General features: G+C 34.7%; 1 long non-coding RNA gene across 10 annotated transcripts in view; it reads left to right on the forward strand.

Annotated features, from left to right (window-relative positions):
* LOC134808289 (uncharacterized) overlaps positions 1 to 17944 on the forward strand; it is a 291140-nt gene that overhangs the window by 118668 nt on the left and 154528 nt on the right. For 7 of the 10 annotated variants that reach the window (XR_010150924.1, XR_010150920.1, XR_010150919.1 and 4 more), the window contains one exon: positions 9365 to 9549. The exons of 1 other annotated variant lie outside the window; for it this stretch is intronic. This is a non-coding gene — a long non-coding RNA (uncharacterized LOC134808289). Of the gene's footprint in view, positions 1 to 3577; positions 3653 to 9364; positions 11958 to 17944 lie in introns of those variants that run through there. 2 more of the 10 variants (XR_010150921.1, XR_010150918.1) reach the window with 2 other exon arrangements.

The following is a 17944-nucleotide window of genomic DNA, read 5'->3' on the forward strand; positions in this document are numbered from 1 at the left end:
GTGAATGGCAATGGACATTTATATTTTAACTTACCTCTCACAGTTCAAATGAAATTCAAATTTATCCTTAGTGCATGTTAAGAGCTGTAGAGTGGCAGAAGTACATTAATCTCCTCAAGATTATGTTTACAAAATTACTTAATATCCACATTGAGTACATTGAAAAAAAATCACAGAATTTACATTTCTGTTATAACTAATCTGAAGATACTTTTTGGCTTCAAAAAATATTACAAGCATTTGACACAACAGAAATTTCACAGTGTAAACATAGATGCTTCTCCTAGTCTATTAATTTACTGGGATGTGCAAATTGTTCTGCTATCTGGGTGAGGCTGTAGAAAACAAGTGCTATAAAATTGATTGTTTCTTATTCCTAGAATTGTGCTTTTCCTGATTCATGTTGCCAATTATTTAACTCTTCATGGCTACAGGAGCCCTTTCAACAAGATGGGCTTTCATAAAGGAAAAATACTATATGAAGCATCACTATCATAAAGATGCTTTTCCACTTTCTCCAAATGTAATTTATATATCATAATGCTTTATCAGCAATATTTTCAAGAAAATTTATTTTTTGTTTTTCTGTACTACAAATAATATCTATAGCTTCAAAATATGTTATGATTACCATCATGAATCTGAATTTAGCATTATTTTTATAGATGCTTGCTTTTTAATTTATATATTTCAAGTCATGCCCCAAAATGATCAACAAATTAATAAATTTATATGCTTTTATTCTTATATTAATAATTTGAAACATATACCTAAAAACTTGATTAGAGTTTTGACTCCTATGTCAAAGGATTTTACATGCTTTCATATGAGTATGTAGATGCAACATTTTGAACCCAGAGGGAAAATGTTGTTTATGTATTTTCTTATTCTAAAGTTATTTATTAATTTTAGTAAATTTTTTGCTTGTTTGTTTTGTTTCTGGCACTGATAATATGTAATGCGAGAGTGGGGGCCCTCACATAGTCACACAATTGGTTTTATATAGAATGTTACCATCACCTGAATCTAAATAATGTCAGTTTGATTTACTGTATAAAGTTAAGATAATTTTATGGTTTTTTTCTAGGATAGAATTTAGGCCAAAGAAAATTTACAGCTTTAAAAATATCTTCATTAATTTTTTTTCCTTGAGTTGGTTAGTCTTGTGAATAACTTTTTTCCCAAAATTTTAAAATTAAAAAAATGATAAACTGTTTTATCTACTTGTAATCGGCTAGCAGTGAGATACAGTCACTCAAAATACTTCAATCCAGATTAAGGGTTACCAGGATATAAAAGATTGGAGGAAAATTTAATTATTTAAAGTGATAAAACATGGAACATCTCCAGGTTAAACATATTGAAGAGGAAGATCTTCATTTCTAAAATAATAATAATATTAATCAGATGAAAGTTTAAAAATCACCAGAGCTTCTAGTTAGAAAAGGAGCCAACTACTTAGTCTTAGATGATGCAAAATGGAGAAAAAAGTTTGAGTTGATTCGGTGACCAGAGCTTAGTATTGAAGAATCACATGGTCCAAGTGAAGCAGGTTGTTCATGACAGATCAGCTAGCATAATGAACTAGATAAAAGCTGCTGCAAAGTCATTTAACTCTGAGAAGGGAAATTGTCCTTCTCTCTTACATGCCAAGAGGAGCTCTCCAGAGGAATTTGCTTATATGCCACAATACAAGCCATGGTGGATTAGCTTTATGATGATTAAGATGTTTATCAACTTATTATATTTCCTACTCAGGTCATTGTAAATGTTGTGATTAAGTGGGCATGTGTTGCACGGGTGTCTCATGTAAACTTATTGTTGTAAAATCAAACAACAGTCCAACAGCCATATCAGCTTCTTTGTTTCAGCATTCTCTTATGGGTTTTTCAGATGTTAAGAAAATTAGAGTGATTAGCACAAGAAAGGGCAAAGACTGCGGCTAGAAATACTTAAATGATAATTAAGGAAAGAATGAAAATGAAGTGGATGTTGATGAATTTCAAGCAAAGTCTTAAGTCAGAGGTTAGATGGACTGGTAGGAGACCTTTCTGATCCCCCAACATTTAATGGTTGAAACAAATCTATTCTGTTCAAACAGATTGGGGTATTTTTAAAGCCAGAAGGCAAAGATGGCAGTGAGAAATCTGAACTGGAATCAACAGGGGCAAATTAATCAGGTTGAAGATTAACAGAGTCTTGGTTTCCTTAGCCTGAGCCCTTGCTGGGTACTAAAATTCATATGTACGTGTGTGGTTAAAATGGCCAGGAATGGAGAAGAAATCTCTCTGATGCTTCTTCACATGGAGCCCAATGCACTGTGATTTCAAACCTCTTGATGAAGCCCTAATATAGGACTATAATTAGATGGGCAATATACTCTCTCTCTCTCTCTCTGTGTATATATATGTATATATATAAAATACATATATATTACATATGTTATATATATATTATATATATAAAACAATTGATGGAATTAAGGTGAAAATTTGCATGAAAATTGCATTTATGGACTATTGGTACATGTCTAGACATCATGGGAAAAGCTGAACTTACTTTTATTAAGGAGTGATACTTAGTGGAAAATAATTTGTTTTCCAGAATAAGCGGATTTGAAGAAATTCTTATTCAAGAGGAAGTCAAGGGATATAAGTCAGCATGGAAAGATGAAGATTAATGAAGTGAGCCAGATAGACTTGATAAATAATGCTGGATAATGTTAGGACCCAATGTCATGGAATAACTTGTACTCTGACCCAATAGAGCCTCTTGACTATTTTAGTACAGGTGGAGGCTGGAAGTAGCCATTGGGCTGTAGCTCTGTCTTCCAGGCGATGAAGCTCAAGGGGCACATTAAAAGGAATCTCATAGCCCTCTAAACTTACAAAAGTCTCTAAAGCATTTGCAATATACATTGATAAACTATGACTGTCCTTACCTTAAGACTATATAAGACACAAAATGTTTCAGTCTCAGATTTTTAAAGACATCAAGTACCACTATAAATGTTTTTAAGTATAAAGGGCTGGTTGTGGTGGTTTATGATTGCAATCCCAGCACTTTTGGAGGACAACGCTGGAAGATTGCTTGAGGCCAGGAGTTTAAGACCTGTCTTGATAACACAGTGAGACCCCTTCTCTACAAAAATGTGAAAATTAGCTGGCTGTGATGGCACATGCTCACAACCTTAGCTACTCAGGAGGCTGAGGCAGGAGGATCACTTGAACTCAGGATTTAAGACCCCAATGACCCATGATTGCATGACTGTACTCCAGCTTGGATGACAGAGTGAGTCACTATCTCAAATTATAAGGCTCATAATGAGAAGGATTGCTACATTTTTTGAGAAAGGGTTGATATGGTTTGGCCATATCTCCATCCAAATCTCATATTCAATTGTAGTTCCCATAATACCCATGTGTTGTGAAAGAGACCCAGTGGGAGATAATTGCATCATGGGGGTGGTTACTTCTATGCAGTTCTTGAAACAGTAAGCGAGCTCTTATGAGATCTTATGGTTTTATAAGGGGATTCCCCCACGACTTTGCTCTGCACTTCTCCTTGCTATTGCCAGGTGATGAAGGACATGTTTGCTTCCCCTTCCACCATAATAGTAAGTTTCCTGAGGCCTCCACAGCCCTGCTGAACTGTGAGTAAATTAAATCTCTCTTTTTAAATAAATTACACAGTCTAGGGTATGTCTTTATTAGCAGTGTTAAAACAGACTAATACAGTAAATTGGTACTGGTAGTGGGGCACTACTGTAAATAAACCCAAAAATGTGAAAGCAACTTTGGAATTGGGTAACAGACAGAGATTGAAACAGATTGGAGTGGTCAGAGGAAGACAGGAAAATGTGCAAAAGTTTGGAACTTCCTAGAGACTTGGATGGCTCAGAAGACAGGACAATGTAATCAAGTTTGGAACTTCCTAGAGACTTGTTGAATGGTTTGGATCAACATGCTGATAGTAAAATGGACAACAAAGACCAGGCTGAAGTGATCTCAGATGGAGATAAGGAACTTATTGGGAACTGGAGTAAATGTCACTCTTGTTAAGTAAAGAGACTAGCAGCATTTAGCCCCTGCCCTACAGATGTGTGAAACTTTGAACTTGAGAGAGATGATTTAGTGCATCTGGCAGAAGAAATTTCTAAGCAGTAAAGCATTCAAGAGGAAGCAGAGCATAAAAGTTTGGAAAATTTGCAGCCTGATGATGCAATAGAATAGAAAAACCCATCTTCTGGGGAGAAATTCAAGCCAGCTCCAGAAATTTGCACAAGTAATAAGGAGTCAAATGTTAATCACCAAGACAATGGGGAAAGTGTCTCCAGGGTATGTCAGAGACAATCACAGCAGCCCCTCCCATCATAGGCCCAGAGGCCTAGGAGGAAAAAATGGTTTTGTGAGCCAGGCACAGACCCCACCGTTCTCTGTACAGCTTAGGGACTCGGTGCCCTGCATTCCAGCTGCTCTAGCCTTGGGTAAAAGGGGCCAAGGTACGGCTCAGGCCATGGGTTCAGAGAGCACAAGCCACAAGCCTTGGCAACTTCCACGTGGTGTTGAGCCTGTGGGTGTATAGAAATCAAGAATTGAGGTTTGGGAACCTCCACCTAGATTTCAAAGGATGTATAGAAACACCTGGGTGTCCAGGCAGAAGTTTGTGGCAGGGGTGGGGCCCTCACGAAGAACCTCTGCTAGGGCAGTGCAGAAGGAAAATGTGGTGTCGTAGCCTCCATACAGAGTCCCCACTGGGGCACTGACTAGTGGAGCTGTGAAGAGGACCACCGTCCTCCAGACCCCAGAATGGTAGATCCACTGACAGCATGCACTGTGCACCTGGAAAAGCCACAGACACTCAATGTTGGCCTGTGAAAGCAGCCAGTAGGGGTCTTTAACCTGCAAAGCCACAGGGACAAAGTTGTCCAAGGGCATGGGAGACTACCTCTTGCATCAGTGTGACCAGGATGTGAGACACAGAGACAAAGGAGATTATTTTGGAACTTTAAGGTTTAATGGCTGCCCTACTGGACTTCAGACTTGCATGGGGCATGTACCCCAATTTCTCCCATTTGAAATGGGTGTATTTCCCCAATGCCTGTATGCCCATTTATCTAAGACATAACTAAATTGGTTTTGATTTTACAGGTCCATAGGCAGAATGGACTTGCCTTGTCTCAGATGAGACTTTGCTGATAGAGAAAATCTATAGTATAATGCAAAACATTGGAACAGTGTCATCAGTTGTCAGTCTTTCTTGTCTAATAATGACATGTCAAATGACTACTGATTATCTGATCTGAATGTTAAAAACAAAAATCTGTATTCTTAGATATTAAAGTAACTGTTTATTCCACTCATTTTTTCCCACTGCCTCATTAGTTTTCATCTATTCAATCTATATTACATAAAATTTATCATCAAATTAACATTAATTACGTCCCCCCAATACTCCCCTTTATTATTCCTCTACTCAATTTCCTGTTACTTGTTCAAAACTATAGTTGAATTGACATTTCTAGAGTACCAAGTATTTAAGGAACACTTAATTTTAGTGGCCAGAAGACATGTCAGAAAGAGCTGCTTACAAGAGTAAATAATTATAATAAATGTCAAGACTTTGAAACCTTCATTCTAAATCAAGTGAGTAAACCTTGAATCTTTATTACAGTGAGATTAAAACACTAATTTTACTTTGTAGAAGTATTACCTATGAAGTTCCCAGGTTTAGGAATAGTTGGCATTAACATATTAATCATAGTAATTAATTACAAAATAATTGGTGCAGTGAAAATGGAATGAATTTTAGAACCAGACATATAATGGGTTCCTTTATATATCTACTGTTCACTTTTTGGTGATTTGGCAAAATTAGTATAATCTTTCTGAGTTTTCTTTTCCGTACAATGGAATTAACAAATAATACCAAAAGTTCTAGAGGATTCTTGAAATAATAGATATAACCGCCCAGGTACAGCTTAGATAATCAAAACAAGTTTATTTCTGCCAGTTTCATTATCAGCCTTCTATTAATTTTTATATGCAAAATTCTGGATACTGGACTTAAATTGCCTTTAGCATTTTGCAATTTCTCTTTGTTCAATTGTAACATAAACTAACTTGAGAGAAGTAATACAGTATGTTATTTTAACTCAGTTCATTCCCTTTAAAAGCTCCTATAGTACATCATTCTCCATGATAAAATTAACACAGTCAGATAATTGCCCATCAGGCCTACTTTATTAGACATTTTTCATACTGCTATAAAGTCTATACCTGAGACTTGGTAATTTATTTAAAAAAGAGATTTAATTGACTCACTGTTTTGCATGGCTTGGAAGACCTCAGGAAATTTACAATCATGGCAGAAGAAGAAAGGGAAGCAAAAACCATCTTCACATAGCAGCAGGAGAGAGAAGGGAAAGTGAAAGGGAAAGAGCCCCTCATAAAACCATCAGATCTCGTGAGAACTCACTCACTATTATGAGATCACCATGGGGAAAACTTCACCCATGACCCAATCGCTTCCCATCTCCCACCCTTGATACGTGGAGTTTACAATTTGAAATGAGATTTGGGTGCAGACACAGAGCCAAACCCTATCACCTGCAGTTTCAGAAAATATGTTATTTCAGATCAAACAATGGGTATATGAAGTCCTGCAAACTTGATCTATACAAAACATATCAGTATATTCTTTCATAAAAGTCAAAATGCTGTTGAGAAAACTGATTTTTAGGATTGGCAAATCAATATATATCTTTCTAAGAGTTAGACTTATAGTTAAACCACATAATAATAAAAAATGTCTGTGTGTCAAAAGCCAGAATAAGTGTTGATATATGATTCATGTTTTTTATGTATCTGCCACATGGATGGAAGAACTTCAATCTGTGGAGAGTTTTTAAATGGATATTTACAACTACTTTCATTTTGCCATTATGTTGATTTGATTTTCTTAAATGATTTTTCTCTAAGCAAGGTAGAATTTGATGAAGTTTCTGCTTTGCAAATTAAAGTCATGTCTATTTTTATCTTGCTGCCATTATACTGATGATTATGTGAGTATAATATTTCAAAATTTTCCAAAATGTTTAGTGATATCCTTTTCCACAATTTCTTGATTTATTTTTAAGCAACTAAATTTATATGAGGATTCTATTTTTAAGCTAATTCTTAGAATGACATCTTACTATTATAATTTTTAATCACAAATTACACTAGTGGATTGGTAAGAGATGAAGAAATATTTCAAAAGCTGGTTGGTAAAAGATATTTCCAATAAAAATGGTTTTCCTTGGATTTATCATAAGAATGTTTCGATTAGAAAGTATTATACAATATTGCTTTAAAATGACTTTAATGCAATATAGTCATTCTTCTATCTGATTTTATGCTACACTATTTGGAAATAATTATAATGTTAATTAAATTTAACTGGATTTTCTTGAATTCGTGGCTATACTAGTCTAATATTTTATGCTCATAGAAAGTATTTCTGTTCATTTATCATTGATATTTATTATTACCTTTAAATTTATTATTTATTATTACAGCTACCCTAAATTACAGGGTTATTTAAAAGCAAATTAAAATTATAAAACACTATTTAAAATAGCAAAATGACTTTGGCAAATATGTACTGTTCTACACATTTTAATTGTAGAATTGTAATGTTAAAAAATCAATGAATTTTCCAAAATAGAACTACATTGTGTTAAAAAATGAAGTTTTAATCTAAAAAACCTACTCACTGGTTCTTCAGAAGATTAAACAATATTGATAGAATGCTAGCTAGATTAATAAAGGAAAAGAAAGAGAGAAGATACAAACACAGCCAAAATAGAACTACAATGTGTTAAAAATGAAGTTTTAATCTAAAAACCCTACTTACTGGTTCTTCAAAAGATTTAACAATATTGATAGACTGCTATCAAGGTGAAGTCCCACAGTAGGCCATCTGCAAGCTGAGGAGTAAGGAAGCCAGTCCAAGTCCCAAAACCTCAAAAATATAAAAGCCAACAGTGCAGTCCTCAGTCCGTGGCCAAAGGCCTGAGAGCCCTTGGCAAATCATTGATATAAGTCCAAGAGTCCAAAAACTGAAGAACTTGGAGTCTGATGATGGAAGGCAGGAAGCATCCCGCATGGGAGAAAGATGAAGGCTGGAGGACTCAGCAAGTCTGCTCATTCCACTTTCTTCTGCCTGCTTTGTTCTAGCCAAGCTGGCAGCTGATTAGATGGTGCCCACCCAGATTAGGGGTGGGTCTGCCACTCCCAGTCCACTGACTCAAACGTTAATCTCCTTTGGCAACACCCTCACAGACACACTCGAGAACAATACTCTGCATCCTTCAATTCAATAAAGTTAACACTCAATGTTAACCATTACACCACAGAAGCTCTTTGGCTTTACGAGTTAATACAATAAGCCCGAGAATGTTGAAAACTGTTATACTACATAGTAAAGAACAGCTTATGAGGATTTAATTAGAGAGGAAGGGAACAAAGTTAGGTGAGAAACAGTGAGGGTTTAAACTAGTGACATTGGTAAAGAAGGAAGATGGACAGATTCAGTGACATTTAAATATACCTGAGACAGAAAATTTTCGTTGATTCATTTTGAAATATGAAAGATTTAAGGATGACCCAGGGTTACTTAGCATGAAGAAATTGATGGACAATGATCCAATTTACTGAAGGGTGAGAAAAAGTAGGTTTCTTTTTTGTGGAAATGGGGAAAGGTGGGCTTGTGTTGTGAGGAATTATGAGTTTAGATTCAAATATACTAATTTTTATTTGTTGGTTCCTATTTTTCAATGCCTTTTCATGAACTATCATTCACATGTATTTCTCAAAATTTAAAACTACTTTTAATAGGAGTCTTTGTACTAATCCCTTATTCTTAAACCCAATTTATCTCTTGTTCCTCAAAACTTGCACCCTCTTAGACATTCAACTTACCTAATTATCCTCCTCTTCCCATATGTTAATTGTTGGCTGTTTTCACGGCTTTGAGTTAACTTTGTGCTTGACATCAAAGCACACAACGTAGCTGCCTATTCAAGGGAAGATTTGCTGGCCAGCTGTGAAGAAATGAGGTCGGCAGACAGCCTTCAGCTCTCAGCTCCCTTAGTGTATGCCTCAGCTGCAGAGAGCCACCTGCCTAGAGGACATGCTCTTCTCAGGAGCAGCCTACTTCTGATGACTGAGGAAGACAAGGGTATAAATGTCCAGTGCTTTCAGTTCAATATAAGACAATGCAGGTGAGCAACTCCTGACAGATTGACTGTGGTTTGCTCGGACTGCATTATGTTTTAACTTGTCCCTCTGCTCTAACCTATTTCCTCCGCCTTCTTTTGCAGATATTTATTCCAAATCAATCCTGCACCAGAAGCTCCATTTCTGCATTCGCTTCCAGAAAACACAGCAGCCGTATGTGAATTTGGGAGTGGTCCCACGAACAGGTTATGAGACGAGGTTTTGGAGCTGGATCACACCTGACACAACTGGCATTGAAAACCTTATTACCAAGAGCCTCTGGCACAAGGTAGAAGTCCAGTTGTAAAAACATTCATTGCTGGTGAATTGAGACAGTAGAAGTTGATGGAAAAACAGAATTAAGAAGTGTGGTATATCTGGCACTTCAAACTTATTGGGAAAAAAAGATAACTGCAAAGACAATGGAATTGGATGCTTTTGCTAAACTGCGCTAATACTCAACAAAAAATAATGAAAAACTGAGGAAAATTTAAAAGTAATGAAAAACCAACAGTGAATGCCAGAGGGTTTCTTTGTAACGCAAATAAAGACCTTACTGCCTTCTTCAGAAAGGCAAAAAATCTGAGGCCCACAGTGAAGACACAATAATGGCTAAGTGGTTGAACTTTACCAAAGGGCACTGGTAGGGAACACTAGTAATTGTGACACATGAGATGAAGTTATATGGGTAAATGTTTCCAAAGATTTTGATTCCTCAGGCACTGAAACTACAACTTCTGAGCCTGCAGAAATAATCTACCTTTCCCTTCAAGAACTAGAATTATCCATTTGTTGAAACAAAATGCAAAGGGTTTTTCACAAAAGTTGAGTGGCCTCCTTGGGCCACCTTCCCCCCTGTCCATTACGCCTATAATAAGGGTTAATTCACAGTATGACATAAATAGGATGCAAAAAGTCTGATGAGAGAGGAAAAGGCTCTATTCCAAAGGAGCTAGAAAACCTAGGTAGGGGGAATATGTGTATGAGTAGATTCTAAGCGTGCTTGTTCAGTGACACCAGCATATAAAATTGAAAAGGGGGGAGTTGATTGATTTCAAACACTCTCCCAAGATTACAGAATTTAATTCCCTAGGAAGGATCCAAGGAAATGGTATGAATTCACTGCTAGGATGGCTCCTAAAAGAATGAAAAATGTAACAACTAGTTTTGATTAAAGTTGAAATGCCAAAGTTGTAATATGAAATGGTGAAGGGAGGAAATAAAAGGCTCAAGGAATTGGACGTGCTGGAATGAATACACTATCTACAGCTGAAAGATACGGTAAAATATTATGTTCCATCAGAATGCTCAGAGGACAAATTATTCCTAAAAGCATACGGTTTTCATGGAGAGATTCACCCATAACACTAAAAAGATCAGAGATGTTCTCCTTTGTAGGAAAGGGCTGATTCCATTGGAAAGTTACCACAGAACTTGACTTGAAGATAGCAAAAGATATGATAAAACCCCAAAACAGTAGGGGTCAGCTGACAGTGCTTAACCAACAGAAGGCAAAAGTATGCAATAATCATAATGAGAGTGAAGGTTAAGTGGTTGATAAGGAGGCCTTGCCACATGGGCATGCTTCATGGAGCACAGTCACATTAGGAAGAAAATAAATGGATCTCCAAAAAGAATTTTAAATTTATGTCAAAATCTGTAAGCATCTTGAGTCCCAGTATAAAGACAGGGGCTTAATTCTATAATGTAATTATCCAAAATATTTGTTGGTTGTCTGATTGAGAGTTGCATGGCAAATTTCATATGTTTGGGATATTAGGTAGAGAAGAGTTGTCAATATTTGGAAATTACCTTGTTCAGGAAGCATACAGTAATGAAGATATAAGGAAAAATGAGCTTAAATCAGGACTGGCAAAGGAAATGCAAAGAAGTAAAAATACACAAAAATTTTACCAAAAAATTCTTGGTTATTTTACATTTTGAAAGTAGAAATGAAAGAAAAATAATGAAGAGTAATGAAAAATCAAATATAAATCTAGTTATTTCAAATTACACTAAACAGAATAAAACGCTTTGAGTGGAAATTAGGTTTTTCAAAAAATATTTATTGTATGACTTTTCTGCACCTGTCACTGTACTAAAATGTCAACACTGAAATTGCACTCTCTACTGATGATGACAGAAGTAAAATAAGAAAGAAATATTAAGGGAAAGTAGCAGGAAAAGAATGTTTGCACCTGTCTTTGAGCAGTTAGAAAATTACTCTTTTTAGGAAAAAAAAATAATATATTTTTAAATAATGCAGGTACGATGAATGTCACTGAATAATACTATAGCATTGCAAATTAGACATATTAAGAACTTGAAAGATAACAAAAAGCAAACGTAAATTCCTGCCCATATCTTACTTAGTTCATACACTATGTATGTTTAAATATTGTCCTGATGTTAGGTAATGCTACCTACTTCACTGATTTATTAAATAATGCCCTGAATTATCTTTCATATGTTTTATATGAATTTATTTCTTTATTCCACATGAGATATGTTTTTCATAAAGGGTTGGCCTGTATTTTATGATTTATATTCAACTTATCTTCTATAGTTCTGGGTCTACTTGAAGCATACATTTTACACATATCTTAATAAATGATCTGGTTACAAACTATAATAAGAGGATTCCTGTTGTAAAAGTCAATGTATGAAAATAAATTGTATTAAATACTTAAAACGTAACCAATGTGATGTCAAATTGTGGCTTTTTAAAGTTAGATATATAGTTTTCATATTTATGGATATATATATATGGTGATTTACAATATTACATATAGTAGTTATACAGTGAGTGGCACTATATTATAGAAAGCTTAGTGAAATATCAATTGTGTTACAGAACAAAGAAGCAATTCTGAGTGCCCTCTATGTCTAATAAAATAAATTTTAACTACATGAATAGTAGGGATAGTGTATATGATGTGGGTTTGTAAACCACTTGGATAGTAAATAAAATCAAACAGCAATGATATAGACTGAGTCATTCTGAGTATAAGGAAGTAGAGAAGGAACACATGATTACATTTTCACAACTCCAAAGTAAACTATGTATGTACTCCCTCCAGCAATATTTTCTGCAGATGATAAAATCAAAAGACTGAGAATACTGGGTACTGGCCTTTGAAAGGGCAATTAAAATACCAGGTAGCTTTTGGGGTCAGTGACTGTATTAAACATGACTTGTACATCATTATTTTAATAATTCCAGCAAAGTATATTAAGCATAATTTTAACTTTGAAATTATTTTATAAATCCGGAAATTGTTGGTAGAAATATTTTTTATTTGTAACTCATGGTAATGTGTTTTTCTGTTTTTGCCTCATTATAAATACTTGAGGCTGGGTAATTTATAAAGAAAAGAGGTTTAATTGGCTGACATTTCTGTAGGCTATACAGGAAATGTGGTCCTGGCATCTGCTTCTGGTAGCCCTCAGGAAACTTACAATCATGGCAGAAGGCAAAGTGGGAGCAGGCACATTACATGGCAAGACAAAGAGAAAGACAGAGAGAGAAGGGGGAGGTCCTAGACTCTTTCAAACAACCAGATCTCATGTGAACTAACTGTACAAGAACTCACTTATCAAGAGGTTGGTGCTAAACCATTCATGGGAGCTTTGCCTCCATAATCCAATCACCTTCTACCAGGCCCTACTTCCAACACTGGAAATTACAATTCAACATGATATTTGGAGGGGAAAATATCCATAGGACACCAGGTACTCATCAAAGATATTGTGGTGACTTCAAAATACTATATTATAAAGATAAAATAAAATTTAAAAAGAATAGCTTTGTTTTACCTTGAATTATATAGCTTCAATTAAATTTAATTCGACATTTTTCATTTTAATACTACTTCATTTTCTGTTAAATTTTAAAATGTTGTTACTTCATAAGAAAAACAGATTTCATTGCCTGACATATAATTCTATTTCATTTAACATGATTTTTTAGAAAGGTCATACAATCCTAGAATTCAGAATTGAAGAGATTTTCCACTTTATCTATATTTGCTATTTCATTATGTAGTTAAAAAAATAGAATCTTAGATAAAGTTGATTGTGTAAGCTTGCAAAATTAACATCAGACCACATCTGCTGATGGAAATAAGAACATGATACCCCACAAATATGGTGTCCTGATGTTTGAGAAAACAGCAGATGCAGGAAGAGCTGTCTCACCTTCTCTTCATCCCTTCTCCTTTAAAGCAGGCCATAAAGCCTAGCTGACCTACTTCTAAAGTTGGTCATAAGACCTTCATTTCAGAGGTGCCCATCCCATGCAAGAACAAGAGGAATGTTCTTATCTTTGAAGACACAGGAATACGAAGAAGAATCTAGATGAAAAGGCCCTGTTAAGTTTCCACCAGTTTATTACCATTAAGCCACTTTCTTTCGTCCTTGAGTAATATTTCTCCACAACTATTCACTTCATCAGACTTAGCACACAAATACACAGATTTCCATATTTCTTTGGGTTTTCATTTATCAAGTGTCCCATGTTACATAAAACTTATGTTACATAAACGTTTATGTTTTTTCTTGTTAATCTATCTTTTGAGTGAGAAAAAAATCTCTTCTCCTCTCCCCACTTCCAAATATTTAGCCCAATCACTGTGTTTTGTATACTTAAAATGTTCTCAAATATCATTGAAAACATTGCATATACATATTTTTCTAATACTTTTAACACCATAAAAGTTAATATAATTCTCATTTGACAGGCCTAGGTAATGAAGCCCAGAGCATTATGTAACTTGATCACATGAAAAACTTCATAAGTAGCAGAGATGCCTTTTTAAAAAGTCCATGTATTACATTTTTAATAATTTATATTTAAATTAAACCAAACATTTATTTATTATTTTAGCAATTATTATTCAAGAATTTACTATGGGGAAAGCATTTCACTAAATTTGAAAGTTACAAAATACCATAAGGAAGGATGCCAGCACTCAAAGTCTCTGAGCTCTAATTCCATTTTAACTTGGTCCCTGGGTCATTTGTATCTGAATTAACTTGTGTGTGTGTGATAAATGGAGAATCTAGCTCCAAAAAAGAGGATCTCACATGTAAGATTTACACTGTTTTCTTAAACTTCAGGTAATTTGAATGTACATGAAGTTTTGACTTTTGGGCTTTTGAAAACATTAGTATTGACTGAAATTCTTAAGAATTTAGTCATGAAGAATTCTTGTTTAGAAAGCTGACACAGGGCATGAGCTAGCATTTTTTCATATAGGCCTGTTAGTTTTGAATATTGTTACAAAGGCTGCTAATTATTTTAAAAGATCTCTTTCCTTTTCTTCTGTGAACCAACTAGACCACATTTTCTCACGACTCTTGTAACTGATGTTGTCCTGAAATTGAGTTCTAATTAATGAAATAGAAGAGACAGGATGTTTCATATTTCCAGGCAGAACTCTCGAAACAGCCCCCATGCTCCTTCATTCATTTTTCTTCTTCTAGCTGAACAGTATAAAACCCCCCAGAACTAACTTCTAAGGCGTGTTTTGAAGATCGCTTACGTTACTGCCACCAAACATTCTTCTGTTCTGTAAACATAAAAACAAATCTTTTGGATTTGAGCCTTTACAAATTTAGGGAGCTTTTAATGCATCCTGACCTGAAGTAATACACATTAGGAAACTAAGTTAAGTTAGTATTTAGTGATGACATCTAAATTTAACCACCGGTATTTGTGGCAAGGAAATTAGTAAGAAATAATTAAATTATATTTACAAATATTAAGAAAGCTCTCTGATTTTACTATCCTGAGTCACTTGGTCTATTTATGCAGAAATGATCAATATATTAAACAGAACCTCTTATGGATTCAAATTCTCTTTTGCTGAATTGTTTGGACAATTTCAAGATGGGAAATTATAACATTTTGTGAAATTAGTCTTCCTGATTTTAACTCCTTTACTAAATCATACAGCACAGGCCTGATGTGAATATTTGCTAAAGCTGAATTGCTGTATTGAGCTCTCAGATGTCTGAACATACTTTTCAAATGTCCCTTGAGTCCCTTGACTTAAGAATATTTTTATCTCTGTGCATCACCTTTTAAAAACAGATTCATCTCTTCCCTTGACACCTGTGGTTGTTAATAATTCATCCTGGTCCCCATCTGAAGGAATAATGGGCTAGATGGCTTTCTTTAGTATTTCTGAAATAACCTTTCTATAGAATCACGTTGCACTTATTGTGACTATGCTTATCTATTGAACAGATAAAACACTATTTTAAAGAGCAAAATAAGCTTTAGCTTTTCAAAAAATGAAGTTCAACATAAGTTAAAAATAAAGTCCTTAAGATGGTTACCTTAACTAGCCATCTTTCTTTACCTCATTAATATCAAGAAACATATACTTTCCTTATGTAAGTAAGCTTATTTAGTCACATGCAAACACCATGGAAGAAATATTGCAGCAAATAAGAAATCACCAGAGTACTGGAAAAAAGATCATGTATTATTGGGGAAGAAGACATTTTAAGATTATTTTTTAAAAATATGTATTGGGTTAAAAAATTATGGTAGGCCAGGCGCAGTGGCTCACCTGTAATCCTGGCACTTTGGGAGGCCAAGGCGGGCAGATCACTTGAGGTTAGGAGTTTGAAACCAGCCTGGCCCACATGGTGAAACCCCGTCTCTACTAAAAATACAAAAAAAAAAAAAAAAAAAAAAAAATGAGCCAAACGTGTTGGCAGGTGCCTCTAATCCCAGCTATTTGGGAGGCTGAGGCAGGAGAATTGCTGGAACCCAGGAGACAGAGGTTGCAGTAAGCTGAGATTGCGCCGCTGCACTCCAGCCTGGGCAACAAGAGCGAGATTCCATCTCCAAACAAACAAACAAACAAACAAACAAAAATTATGGTATATTTGTATGTCTAAAATAACATGCAGATATTAATAACCGTGTTTCAGAGGAACATTTACTGTCATTATAAGGAGCTCAGAGTCTAGTGGTGGGAAAAATAGGATTTAAAACAAAGTTAACTTACATAAAAAAAAGGAAAATAACATGCAGAAAAAATGATAGAAACAAAATAAATATTTATTACCTGCTATTTGAGGGGTTATGGGCATATTTATTTCTCCTATCTAATCTTTTTAATGTTTAAATGTTATTAGTTTGTTGTTTTTATAATCAATATAGTGTTTGAAACATAGGCATTTACTTTTGATAACTTAAAAACACTTGCTCAAAATAAAGTGTTTTGTTGTTAACTTATAGATTTTTTCTATTAATTGTCATTTTAGAAAAATGGCGTAATATTTATTGAAAACCTGAATTGACATTGTTCTCACTGACGAGAAAAAACTTTGTAAAATTTTGTAAGGCAGGTTAATTTTAATTAACCAAATGATTTAAATTACCTGATTTTTAAAAATAATTTAAAGTTACATAATTCTAATGTAGAATTAGAGGCGAGTCATGGTTACTGGTAGGAAAATTATCAACATTGTTTTCTCCTCCAAATGCCATTGGATTGAAATAATTTATGATCTTTTAATAATAATTTAATTTATAATTTGATAATTTACTTGAAAAATAAATTTTCATTGCTCCTTAATGATCAGAATGAATGCCACTGGATTGGAATTTTCATTTGCTGCATAGTGTATGGGTTATGTTTCATACATTAGCCATTTTTCAGAAAATCTGTAGGAGTTTTACCTCTGATTCTCACAGGCTAGAGACTATAAAATAGTGGGGCATATGTACCATGGGACTGTGCTTCAATGTGGCACTGCATTGAGGTAGTTCCACAGCTGTGAGGAGTAATGTTTTGCTACAGCTTGCCTGGTATGCCAAAGCTTACTCTGCTTTGTCAAATTGCCCAGTGTAAAAGCAGATGGAGTCCATGAAGTAACCCAAGGAAATGAAGATACTTAATTAAAATAAAGGTGATAATGGGGCCGTGTATCCCAGATGCATCTTTAGAACAGACAATTATGAGGATGCCTTTAGGAAAAGAGAAAGTACAATAACCATTTCCTGGGAAACACAGTTGTATATTCAAGGTATTACTGAGACATCTATGCTCATGCCATGGAAACATGGGGGCAGGATGAGGCGATTGTGTATGGAGCATTAAATGGATATCACCAAGTTGGTGGGAAAATATGCCTGAGGGCAACTTCAAAAAAAATTATGAGCCCACATCAGAAATCAAAAATATACTATGTTAATAACTGTAGAATAAGATGTGTTCTTAGGACAATGATTGATTGATTAAAAAAAATAAAACAGAGTAGCACTCTTAAGGGAACACCGAGAGCTGATCATATTTCTACAGCATAGCACTAGAAAATGTGTTGTTTACTGTTCTTTCCTTATAGTTGGCCCATGGAGCTAGTTATCCTAATGATGCAATCAGAGTAGATAGAACAGACAGAAGACATGTACCTTCTCATTTCAGAGGTATGCAAGGATACTTGGAAACTTGAAAAACAATATTGATGAAATATTATCTTTGTAACTTCAATATTGCTGTTTCTCCAGACTCATTGTAATACAATATTAAATCATCAATGGCTTTTCATATATATTTCTACTTATGTAAATGTATGGTAAATGTGATAAGACCCCTTTTCCTGAGACAAAAGATGTTTGGTAAACTGTTTATTTAATGTTTGATTAATTACACTTAATTAATTTA

Source organism: Pan troglodytes, chromosome 15, assembly GCF_028858775.2.
Source record: "Pan troglodytes isolate AG18354 chromosome 15, NHGRI_mPanTro3-v2.0_pri, whole genome shotgun sequence".
Lineage (NCBI taxonomy): Eukaryota > Metazoa > Chordata > Mammalia > Primates > Hominidae > Pan > Pan troglodytes.